The sequence below is a fragment of the Mytilus galloprovincialis genome, chromosome 2 (genome assembly GCF_965363235.1).
Source record: "Mytilus galloprovincialis chromosome 2, xbMytGall1.hap1.1, whole genome shotgun sequence".
Classification (NCBI taxonomy): domain Eukaryota; kingdom Metazoa; phylum Mollusca; class Bivalvia; order Mytilida; family Mytilidae; genus Mytilus; species Mytilus galloprovincialis.
The window spans coordinates 75,836,369-75,850,185 of NC_134839.1; the positions used below are offsets into that span (position 1 = coordinate 75,836,369).

Below are 13,817 nucleotides of genomic sequence, written 5' to 3' on the forward strand. Positions count from 1 at the left end.
CACACCCGAGAACTAGAAATTAAAGAAATAACAGACACGGCTTCATCCGCCTCATTTTTAGACTTATACCTCGAATTATACGTACACAGTCATCTAAGTTCCAGAATCTATGACAAACGGGACTATTTAAATGTTGAAATTATCAATTTCTCCCACCTCAGTAGCCATATACCAATTTCACCTGCATATGGAATATACATTTTCCAACTTATTTGGTATTCAAGAGCTTGTAACACCTACTCAGACTTTGTAAAACGTCGCCAGTGTCTGAGCAAAAATTTGATGAACCAGTGGTTTGTCAAATAACGTCTCGTCCTTTTTTTCTAAAAAAAAAAAAAAAAAGTCTATCGGAAGGTACCAAGTCCTTTTTGATAATATTCCGTATCAACTTCACAAATACTAATACACGATGGTCTAGAAGTATAGATGCTGGGTACTGACGTTTTTTATCATCTTAATAACGTGTTATAGTATTCTTTTATTTGTCTCTATGAATATCACTTTTACTGTTAAGTCTGGTTTTATTTTATTTTTTGTATATCAATTTAACGTGACTCTGTACTTAAACATCCCGTCAATGTGTTATTGTTCTATGGTAATTTTTGCATAGTTGTCTTTTATTTTTTGCTAATGTGCTTTGTCTATATGCCATCTTGTGTTTCTTTAATACACATGACTTGGCTCTGTACTTATACATCCCGTCATTGTATTAATGTGCTATTGTAAATTTTTATATTCTTGACTTTCATTTTTGTTTATGTGCTTTGCCTATATACTTTATGTGCATATTTGTTTGTTTGTTTTTATGGTGATTAATATTATAATACACTGTTGACTGCTGTACCCCTGTTTGTTGACATTTTTACCTATTATGTCTGTTTGTTTTGTTCACACATCGTTGTCAATATAATGGTATTTTATGCGACTGTCATACAAGTGAGAGGTTAAGCTAGCTTTAAAACCAGGTTTAATCAACCATTTTCTACATGAGAAAATGCCTGTAACAAGTCAGTTATATGACAGTTGTTATCAATTCGTTTGATATGTTTGAGCTTTTAAGTTTGCCATTTGATTAGGGACTTTCCGTTTTGAATTTTCCTAGGAGTTCAGTATTTTTGAGTTTTTACTTTTTTCTATTGCGTGTTCTCATGGTGTACTGTTGGTTTAAGCAGTGTTTTTTTTCAAAAGTGCACAACATACGATTATCCAATAGAATACAGTATTCGAAAACAAGAAGAAGAACGTATATAAATCTGTATCTCACACCTGTCCAATCTTAGGGAAGGGTTGGTTTCCGCAAACATGTTTCACTACGACGTATTCTATATGCGCTGTACCAAATCAGGAGCCTGTAAATCATTGGTTGTCTGGAGTTGCTTTTTATGATATTTGCTTTTCGTTTATTTTTGCTTTTCACATAAATCAGACCCTTTGAATAGTCTTACATTTGTCATATCAGAGCTTTAAAGCTAGCCATGTGTTGTTCATTGTTGAAGGCCGCCGGTGGTCTATAGTTGCTACAAGTAAGTAAACCCTCGGCATTTGTTCGTTCGTGGAAAGTTGCCTCATTGGAATGGCAATCATACCACATATCTTATATTTTTATTATCACACAGAAAAAAAAAACTGAAATCGTCATGCTTCTGTTTTTTTAGCATCTGTTCCTAGATATCACAATCAAAATGTAACTTTATCAATTATCGCCATAGATTTTCCGTAATTAACAACATTGCAATTTTTGTTATTCGGTATCCCAGGAAACTATGCAATATAACATTATGCGGTTCAATATTTAGTCCAGCATATTTTATTTCAAAATGTGTTCTAAACGAATTTTTAAGGGTGAAATTAAGAAAATACGAAAGATGACAATTTACTTAAAATGGGGCACGCATTTATATAAGAGTTCATTTACAATATTTGTGTTTTACTTCATTCTATTTCTGTTACAATTTTTGTGTGTTTAATTTATCATAGTTTTGTCACAATTTTTTGGGGTTTAGTTAATTCTATTTCCGTCATAAATTTTCTGAGTTTAGCTTATCCATTTAATCAAGAGAAAAATTATCACCCAAATCCAATACACAATTAAAATTAGATTCACTCAGCAATGAAGTCATCATTGTGTCAAAACCTACCATTTTACACTTAATTATCACCAGAACCTAAACTGCTAAATTTCTCTGCTTAACTCCATCCTTAATATGTTCAAAAGCAGATGTTCTATTCGAATGGTTGCGTCTAGGCTGATTCAAACAAGGTATGATATTTAACAATAATGGTACATTTGTTCTTTTGGTATGCTGTCAATTTAAGATGAACTTCTTAATTAAATATGATCTCAACTTAATCCTATAATTGTAAAATACTTTTTGAGATAACATATATCTATTTTGTAATGTTAAAAGACAATGAACTGTTGAAAAGGTGATAAATAATGTTTATATTTTTTCTAGGTATCATAGTCTTGAAGGGGTAATAGTATATTCATTCAGTCGGTACCATTTTAAGTATCTAAATGTGTGATTGATTTGCAATTAAGATATTGATGTGGTAAAAAAATAGAAATATCATTTAATCATGCATACATTCTCAGCACAAACTAATAGTCGCCATTCTTCGTCTGGTTTTCCGTTCTTTACATCTTGCCTACAGTCTTATCTCATAGATACATCATCTAGGTTGTTTATCATTGTGTTTCTTTTGTTTTAGATGACAGTTGCTGTCGAGAAAATTATAGCATATATGTTTGGTACTACAATAATTCTATTTAACCTACTGTTCTCAGCCATTGGTATAAAGACATTCTCCAAGAAGATCCACAGCCTTTTGGTTTTGTTATTAGGCGTAAGTGAAGGGATTCATGGTATTGCCGTTATATGTATTACCTACAACTCCATTAACGAGGACATTCCAAAAACAGAAACCCTCCATATCAACTATCCTGTTTGTACTCTACAATTAATAGCTTATTTTGTTTCCATTGGATTTTCATTAACATTATTACTTCTTATTTCAATAGAGAGGTATGTGACGGTGAAGAATTTTAATTTCGTATCTACAAGGCTAAGTCTAAAGAAAAAGTATGTAGCCATTGTCATCTTGATGGGACTGGTATGGACATACATCTGTGTTTTTGTCACGACAGCACCGGTTAAGAAAATCAAAGAGTGTAGCGTCGGTACTATCTACCACAATGATAATATTGACTTAAACGGATGGGCTATCATTGGCTTGTATGTATCGTTGATAATAGCAAATCTAATTCTTTATGGAAAAACGACAAGTAATTTGTGGAAAATTTTCTACAAGGCTTCAGTTCTGACCAAAAAAAAGGCCAAGAAATCCGTCCCTGACTCATCAGTTCCTGAACCTAGACAGGACCAGGCATTGTCGGATACCGATATACCGTCGACATCTAAGGATCCTATACACAACCCCTCATTTGCAGCTACTAGAAAAACTTCCCTTTGGAATGTTGCCAAAAATAAGGTAATGCAAAGTAGATCGTCATTTCGGTCAACAGGTATACAGGGAAAACCTTACACCTCTCGGAAGACTATTCAGTTCGAGGACGGACACTCAATTAACTTGGATAATGTTATGGTGTCAGACAAAAGAAGGAGACAGCGGAAAGTATCTACAGTCATACTTAATCCATGGGAAAGAAGGGCGATGTTCACTAACTTCTATTTGATAGTCGCGCAGATTGTCTTCTTTCTTCCATTCATCTCTCTTCTAGTAGCTGAACTGTTTGACGCAGACGTTCCGCTAGATGCATGGTCATTTGGCACACTCTGGCTCATGGTACATTTTTTGATAAACCCATTCATATTTGCCTGGAGGATCAAAGAAGTTCATTCTGAGATGAGGAAGTTTTTCAGATGCAGTACCCAGGTAGAACCAAGTATTGCAGGATTTTCTCTTCAAAAGCGGAAGTCGCTGAAATAAGTCTGAAAAGTGATAACCTTGAAATATATTTATCTTCATGAATGTCAAGTGAAAACATTTTATTAATTTTTGGACAATACTTGGTTGATAAAGAAACGATCAGGACATTAAATAAAACATAATGATGTAGATTTGTTTTGATTGTCATCAAGGAAACTTTATCATATATACTTTTTAAATAAGAAACTGCGTGCTTATGTTCTAGCTGCCGATTATGTTATAACTTCTGTGGTTATTTTTACCCTTCCTTTCTTTCATTTTCAGCATCAATGTACAATTTGTAAATAGAGATATGAATGAAAGAGCGTGTTAATTCCAGACAACTGAATTAAAAGTGAAATTTGTCTATTATCTGTCCCATAAATTTAATTGACTTTGTTGTGTAAATCACCCGAGTTGGCTTCACGTGTTTGAAGTTGGTGAAGACAGTCTGCTTTGTTGTATGGGTTCTAATGGTGTGTTAAAATATGTTCTTTTCTAATCGTGTCAAGTTGGGACAGTCTATACTATAGAAAGTCCCTGGTCAAGTTAAGGAGAATAATAGATGAAACCCACAGAATGTTTTTTTTGTAAAAGATGGTATTATTCATGGACACAATGTTTGTAACTGCACCAATTAAAGAAGGATAACATAAAGAAAACTTTAAGCTGAAGAAAAACTTCTGAAGCTAAACACATTTTTTTGTAATTTCGGAAAACTTTTAAATTATATATTTTGGTTCCCAAATATGGAACAGTTTACCAAATTAAATAAAAATGACTTATACACTTGTAATCGACGGTGATCTCACATCTAGCAGATTAAAACTTTAATATTTATGAATTTGTGCTTTTTGATACATAATGAACATATTAATATCATTTCTTATTTTTTTGGCGAAGTTTCCTTTAAAGCACAATGTTAACATTTTTTCATGAAAAATTGTATACTGTGTATATATTATTAATACATGTATAATATTGTATGTACTATATGTATATGTTATTATGCTTTTGGGATTTCTCGGGAAGATTACTTTTTTAACTGATGGATTTTCCCCTTGAAATATATATTATTTAGTAGTCTATCTAAAAATAATATGTGGTATGCTTGAAAATGAGAGAACGATCCACTAGGAGACAAATGTCCAGCATGACGTAGATGTGTTAAAGTAACTACCAGTATAGGTCAACATACGTCCATCGACAATGAGCAAAACATAATCGGTATAGCGAGTTGTTAACAGCCCCGACATGACAATGTGAAATAATTAAAAAACAACAAAAAAAAAACAACAAAAAAAAAAAACAACAACAACGATTTATGTATAAAATAATAAACGAAAAACAAAATTGGTACTAGCCGCAACTACTGATTTACAGGCACAAACTTAAAGTGGAGGGGTAAATATTTATTTGTAAGCACTCAACCCTCCCATAGATGATCAGAATCTCAAAGAAAAAAAGGTCTGATGAGAAACCCTGAAATAATGTCTTATTATCACAAAGCATCCCTGTCAGAAACCCATATTATATAATATATATATATATACCAGATTACCTTAGGGTCTAAACATATATGCTTTATTTAAAGTCGGTATATGCATTATCTAATATCTAACCAGGTGCTCCGCGGGGCACAACTTTATACGACCGCAGAGGTCGAACCCTGAACAGTTGGGGAAAGTTTGGACACAACATTCAAACTCGATACAGCTCGGAATTTGAATTGTGATCAAATTCTTGACATAATATGAGTTTCTGACACAAAACAAATGTCAAGATCTTACAAATCTATTATGCAATATTTTCAAAAATTTGGAATTTGAGAAATTTGGGGAAAAAAATAAAAACTACTACCACCCCTCTTCTTTTTTGCAATAAGTCCAAAACCTGACATTTCTTTATACATCATTTACAAGTAGTGTAAGGGAGGTAAATCCGAACATACCCAACATTTTATGTTAACTGTTTTTGAATTACCTCCCTTACACTGATGTATATTACCTTAATTGTCCATTGACCAGAAAAACCTAGTTGGTGATATAACTTGTGATATAATTTCAGAGATATTCATACACTTAAACACAAGTTATTGTTTTAAAACTACAAAAATGTTTAATTTGGGCCCCCTTTTTGGACCCTAATTCCTAAACCATTGGGACCATAACCCCCAAAATTAATCCCAACCTTCTTTCTTTAGTGGTATTGAACTTTCTGGTAGAAATTTATAGAGATCCATTCACTAAATACTAAGTTATTGTCCGGAACCTAAATATGTCTTCAGACGACGCAGACGATGACGACATGATACCGGGCCCCATGATACCATTATATGACGCAAAAAAATGTTTGCGTTCATATAAAAATATTGGAAGGAAGGACATACAGTTGCCCTCATCCTTGGAAGAAATTTCATGCTTAAATGCCAAAATGTTCACAAATAAATACCACCTTTTTTACTTTTGATAAAAAAAAAAAAGGGGTGCACCTTACCCAGAGAGAAACATTTTTATTCCTTACGAAAATTTCTCTATCAGTCATATATTTTCATTGATAATTAACAAATTTGTGTCAGAAATGCACATATAAATGGAATGTTTTAGCTTTGTAAGTTCCAAATGTTTGATTATTGATCAGTTTGGCAATCTAAATTTTGTTAAAATGGACAATTTTTAACTAATATTATTTTTTAAACCAAAAAAACTTATGACTTTCTTTTTTTTTTTTTTATGAATATATAGAATGTTCAACTTGTCTTTCAATTTTGGACCCTTTGGACCTTAATGTAGACCAATTTGAAAACGGGACCAAAACTTAAGAATCTACATACACAGTTAGATTCGGTATATCAAAAAACCCCAATTATTCAATTTTTGATGAAATCAAACAAAGTTCAATTTTGGACCCTTTGGGCCCCTTATTCCTAAACTATTGGGACCAAAACTCTCAAAATCAAACTCAACCTTCCTTTTATGGTCATAAACCTTGTGTTTAAATTTCATAGATTTCTATTTACTTATAATAAAGTTATGGTGCAAAAAACCAAGAATAATGCTTATTTGAGCCCCTTTTTGGCCCCTAATTCCTAAACTGTTGGGACCTCAACTCCCAAAATCAATCCAAACCTTCCTTTTGTGGTCATAAACCTTGTTTTTACATTTCATTGATTTCTATTTACTTATACTAAAGTTATTGTGCGAAAACCAAGAATAATGCTTATTTGGGCCCTTTTTTGGCCCCTAATTCCTAAACTGTTGGAACCAAACATCCCAAAATCAATCCCAACCTTCCTTTTGTGGTCATAAACCTTGTGTTAAAATTTCATAGATTTCTATTTACTTGAACTAAAGTTATAGTGCGAAAACCAAGAAAATGCTTATTTGGGCCCTTTTTGGCCCCTAATTCCTAAAACTCCCAAAATCAATCCCAACCTTCCTTTTGTGGTCATAAACCTTGTGTTAAAATTTCATAGATTTCTATTCACTTTTACTAAAGTTAGAGTGCGAAAACTAAAAGTATTCGGACGAAGACGACGCAGACGACGACGCCAACATCATACCAATATACGACCATTTTTGCAGTCGTATAAAAACGTGATGAAAATTGATTATTTACGTGAATTTCTTAAGACAAAGGACCATAACTCTGCACAAATAATCAGACCAGAACAAAAATGGAAAATGATATTTACAGGAACATATATATTAGATAATTGTTCCACAATCTGTAACTTGTCTGGATAAAACTTTACACCAATTTTTAAATCAATATCTTCAAGAATGACAAAAAAAAGTGCAGAAAACTTATTACTTTGATGAATTTTTTAAGTCAAAGGACCATAACTCTGCACAAAATCATCAGATCGGAACAATTTTGAACTTGACCTGTAACTTGTCATGATAAAACAATGCACCAGATATCAAATCAATATATTCAAGCATGAAGAAAAAAAATGTGTGGAAAACTGATTTAACAGACTGACAGATGGACTGACAGACTGAGCTCAACCTCAAGTCCCCTCAACTTCGTCGGTATGGGGACTAAAAACAGACCAAAACATAACCAGGTGCTCCGCAGGGCGCAGCTTTATACGACCGCAGAGGTCGAACCCTGAACAGTTGGGGCAAGTATGGACAAAACATTCAAGCGTGATACAGCTCTGAATTTGGATTGTGATCAAATTTTTGACATTACATGGTGTTTTTTTACACAAAACAAATGTCAAGATTTTACAAATTTTACAATTAAAGATTTCTTCTTCAAACTTTTTAAATCTAAAATTAAATAGTTGACACAGCATAGGTTTCTGACACAGAATGAATGTGGTCTAATGAACTTAAAAGTTTGTTTTTGCCTTTTAGCAATTCACTATGCTGTTGAATATTAATCCTCTCAAAAAAATGTTTGAAGAAATTTTCTTTTTATTTATGAAATCTGAAATGAGAAAAATTTACCTCCCCCCTTTTTTTCACATCCCCGTTTCCCTTTTTTCCAAAACTGATATCAAGTCAAATTTCTAATGGAGTTTGCAACAATAACTACTCTTTTAAATATATCATAAAATATTAAAATGTAAAATAAAGTGCTTGTTATCACTGAATGGTAAAGATTGGTTGGTAGTAAAAGTGAATATACATTGTTTATTGTATAAAACAATAAAAATCAAAGTGCTGGATAGCACCTCTGGAAAGTTTGCAACTGTATATGTGTATTATTTCAAATAGGTCATGTAGTTTATAGACGTGTATTATTTCAAATATGTATTTAATCAAAGTTTTGATTTTTCAAACTAAACCATTGTCTCGCCAGCAATTTCCAAAATTCTCATTTTATGCCCCATTTATGGGCATTATGTTTTCTGGTCTGTTCGTCCGTCCGTCCTCCCGTCCATTCGTCTGTCTGTCCCATTCAGGTTAAAGTTTTTGGTCGAGGTAGTTCAAGTCCAATCAATTTGAAACTTAGTACACACTAGAACACACCCGTGATATCTTGGGTCCGTGGCTCAATTAAAGTATATAACTATGCGAAAGCCTTATTTTAGTATTGGGATTGTCATCTGATAAAGTCATGTCGAATATAAGATGCAGTTTTCTCTGCTTTCAAAATCTTTCTGTTTGAATCCGTCGACCTGGAACTTATCAATTATTAGTAATATTAATTATTTGGAAAACAAAAGGTCCTGGAATGGAGTATTTTTTAATCAACAGCATTGTCCTATACATGTATTTATTAATTTAGTTATAAATAATGTTGAACTCTTTGATTCGCTGTTTTATGTCATGCCCGCTAACAAATTGAAAACTGTACCTATACGCCTTATTTTAAGTCCAGATTTTTAGTATTCGAATAGTCATCTTAGAAAGTTTTACTGCTAAAAATACTACAATAGGGAACAATTTGACAATGATTGAATTTAGTAGTGTCAACCTTGTGATTATGACCCGTGTATATACACGGCCGACACTCGGCTAACCGAGAGATTGGTCGGTTAATCTATATTGAGTATGCGGCTATATCGGCGGTTGGTCTGTTAATCGGGTTGGCTAAAGTCTGTTAATCAGGTGTTATCGAGAAAATCATTAAAAGTTCAGAATGTTTCATTGTGTTACTTTTTAAATATATTCTTATCATAAAAATAATTCATGTCTAACAAAATAATTCAATGCACTGAATCCAGTGGCGTAATTATTACTTTTCTAGCTTCGATGTACGATCTATAAAATGAAAAGGCGGGTTACTCATCAATAAACTTATACACATTTTACACACACAAAATGTACACAAAATGACACGTTGGTTGAATTTACTTGCATGCAATATTTTGAACATCGTAAAAAGACAGGCATTATGTTTGTTAAAGATATTGATATCATTGTGTGAAAAATCTACACGAAAATCTGTATTTTGGTGACATAAATCAATCTTTATTTAAAACCTGGTCTGTTAATGGGTCGGATGTTTAAATCCCGGTCTGTTAATTGGTCTATTAAGAGCTATGAATGGCAATAAAAGTATAATTTTATTGCTATATGGGGTGTTATCGGATCAAATGGGTAGGCTCTATACGGAAACAACACATGAGCAATGAAACATAAAATATACGGAAACAACACATGAACAATGGACAATTTAGACAATGGAAATTGAAAATTGATAAAAATGGTTTCAAAAAGTGTAATATTAAGACATTATTAAAGTAATATTAATTTCATCCAAGAATGGGAAATATATTGGGATGCTAAAATATAAAGAATCTGGACCCTCATGGTATACACAAGAGTCAGGATGGAGAAACAGAATATAGAATAATAGATAAGGGCAGTAGAGAGTGATGCATTGCTAAAAAAGAGAGAAAAAATAATAATTGTTTAAGGATACAGACATGAAACACCCATGGGTGTTGAAACAGTAATGAATCGCAATGTACTCATATTGGTGACAAATGCTAGAAGTTTACATGCGAACAACTGCAGTTCTCCTCTGCACTTATGTAGAAAGGAACTAAACGGAATAAAATGAATAAAAACTTAAGATAACCAAATGTAGTTGCATTCGCTCGTTTCCATTACTTCTTTAGAATGAGTTGTAAACAATTATATATGATTAAGTAATAGTAATAGAAGAAAACAACCAATTGGATGATGCTGACGAATTAGGGTTTAACGTCAAGTGACAAATATCATTTGCATATGAGAACGACAACACGTTATATGTACCCTGTATTGTATTAGAAAGGCACTTTTAGTCGGATTCGAGAACGTGCTACTTTGAACAGACACAAAAAATTAAGGCTGATTGAAAACGTTAATAATAAATGAATTCATGCATATCTCAGCGGCCAATCCATATCACGCTTGTATATTGAACTGACACACCCTTCAAAAAAATGCAAAGAAAGTCAAAATAGAAATGCTCTTACTAGGAGGATACTGTTTCACCGTATTGTCATTTTTTTTACTCAAGAACATCTCATCCTTAACTTTTTCAATGGGAACATATAAAAGTAGCAAAACTCAAGTATTGTCGTGGCTAAATAACTCTTAACTGACACAATTTCAATTGTCCAAACCATTAACAGACTTTATTCCCATAATTTTCACTAAAACGTGGTATTATTCACGTTATATTACAATTATGAAATATTTACTACTGTCAATTTATTTTTTAGAACCAAAGTACTATTTCGTGTCCATTAAATTATATCTAAAATTGTTCGTTTCGCCTTTTATTAAACTGAATTGCTATGCGTATAAGCTTAAATTCTACGTACATGCACGACGCCTTTTAGTTTTACTGAAAACTGCGCAGACTATGAAATGTTTTTACAGGTGGAAAATGTTCTATGATAGATATCATTTTGTCAGACACTTTTCTTTCTTTAATTTGGTTCTTATAATATGCCAAAAATCTGTATATTTAATAGAGTTTAACATAACATTTTGCGTTTTGCTCTTAACAGACGTATAACCAACCCGATTAACAGACCAATCGCCCATATAGCCACATACTCAATATAGATTAACCGACCAATCTCTCGGTTAGCCGAATGTCGGTCGTGATGTAGCAAAATCCGAGTTTGATACACTTGAGCATGCTGAACAAGCGAAGGTCCTTATATCAACATTGGAATATGAAACAATTTATAGTATTTAAATAACAGAAGTTTTCAAATGATGTGTGGCATCAAAACTTTCAGATCGATGTCAGTTTGACAAAAACAATGCACTCTTCTATTAAAGCCGGTAATAATGTTCAAACCATTATCACTTGTCAGCTATCCGACAACTTGATCAATTATCAACTTGTTCTCGCATACCGGACTCTTTCGATGCACTCGGGCTTTTACTTATTCAATAATAAACAGTTGTAAATGTCGTACATAGTAAATAATAGTGCGGGAAAATGTTCATTCATGAAATATTTATGAATGAAACTCTGTCTCGCGTAGATTTCTTTTGATTTTCTCTTCAGCCAATGGCCGATCCGCAAAGTATTGTTTGTGATACTTATTTTCAACATGAAGTTGAATTCATCTGAATTAATTGTCGGTGAACATTCATTCATTTTTTTTATTCAAGCTGTAATCTTTTCAAAAGAGTAGCAACTTAAAATATTCAAGAATCAGAATTCGAACACTAGTACTACATTATCTTGGAGCAGAACATTGCGATAATCTGTCTCACTGGAAGTTGAGGCCGACGCCTATGGAAAGAAGCTATAGCAAGCTATAGCAAACTTTCCAAAAACTTCATCAGCAACATTTTATATTGGCAAATTTCCAATGAAGTTATTTACATAAAGTTATTGGCAAATAAAAATAGAAAATGACATCATAGTCATGTCTGGCAAATGTCCAACATACATTATCTAAAAACATTTTAGATAAGATAAGGAAAAACAGCTTCATCAGCAACATTTTATATTGTCAAATTTCCAATGAAGTTATTTACATAAAGTTATTGGCAAATAAAAATAGAAAATGACATCATAGTCATGTCTGGCAAATTTCCAACATATATTATCAACTACTATTCTATACAAAGAAAGATAACTCCAATTGAAAATTAATTGCTATTGCACAATATTGTGCAATTTAATAGATATTTCTTGCTATTGTGCAATACTGTGCAATTGAAAATTTCTTGCTATTGCACAATACTTGATATGGAATCCTGATTTGGACCAACTTGAAAACTGGGCCCATAATCAAAAATCAAAGTACATATTTAGATAAAGCATATCAAATAAGCCCAAGAATTTAATTTTTGTTAAAATCAAACTTAGTTTAATTTTGGACCCTTTGGACCTTAATGTAGACCAATTTGAAAACTGGACCAAAAATTAAGAATCTACATACACAGTTAGATTTGGCATATCAAAGAACCCATTTATTCAATTTTTGATGAAATCAAACAAAGTTTAATTTTGGACCCCCATTTGGACCAACTTGAAAACTAGGCCAATAATTAAAAATCTAAGTACATTTTTAAATTCAGCATATCAAAGAACCCCAAGGATTCAATTTTTGTTAAAATCAAACTAAGTTTAATTTTGGACCCTTTGGATCTTAATGTAGACCAATTTGAAAACGGGACCAAAATTTAAGAATCTACATACATAGTTAGATTCGGCATATCAAAGAACCCCAATTATTCAATTTTTGATGAAATCACACAAAGTTCAATTTTGGACCCTTTGGGCCCCTTATTCCTAAACTGTAAGGACCAAAACTTCCAAAATCAAACCCAACCTTCCTTTTATGGTCATAAACCTTGTGTTTAAATTTCATAGATTTCTATTTACTTATACTAAAGTTATGGTGCAAAAACCAAAAATAATGCTTATTTGGGCCCCTTTTTGGCCCCTAGTTCATAAACTGTTGTGACCTCAACTCCAAAAATCAATCCCAACCTTCCTTTTGTGGTCATAAACCTTGTGTTAAAATTTCATTGATTTCTATTTACTTAAACTAAAGTTATTGTGCGAAAACCAAGAATAATGCTTATTTGGGCCCTTTTTTGGCCCCTAATTCCTAAACTGTTGGAACCAAAACTCCCAAAATCAATCCCAACCTTTCTTTTGTGGTCATAAACCTTATGTCAAAATTTCATAGATTTCTATTTACTTAAACTAAAGTTATAGTGCGAAAACCAAGAAAATGCTTATTTGGGCCCTTTTTGGCCCCCAATTCCTAAAATGTTGGGACTAAAACTCCCAAAATCAATCCCAACCTTCCTTTAGTGGTCATAAACCTTGTCTTAAAATTTCATAGATTTCTATTCACTTTTACTAAAGTTAGAGTGCGAAAACTAAAAGTATTCGGACGACGACGACGACGCCGCCGACGCCGATGACGACGCAGACGACGACGCCAACGTGATAGC

General features: G+C 32.7%; 1 long non-coding RNA gene across 1 annotated transcript; it reads left to right on the forward strand.

The window, feature by feature from the left end:
- Positions 1 to 2,153: 2,153 nt before the first annotated feature.
- LOC143064409 (uncharacterized) lies at positions 2,154 to 4,295 on the forward strand. Its single transcript, XR_012975242.1, has 2 exons — positions 2,154 to 2,260; positions 2,713 to 4,295. It is a non-coding gene; the product is annotated as an uncharacterized LOC143064409 (long non-coding RNA).
- Positions 4,296 to 13,817: the final 9,522 nt, after the last annotated feature.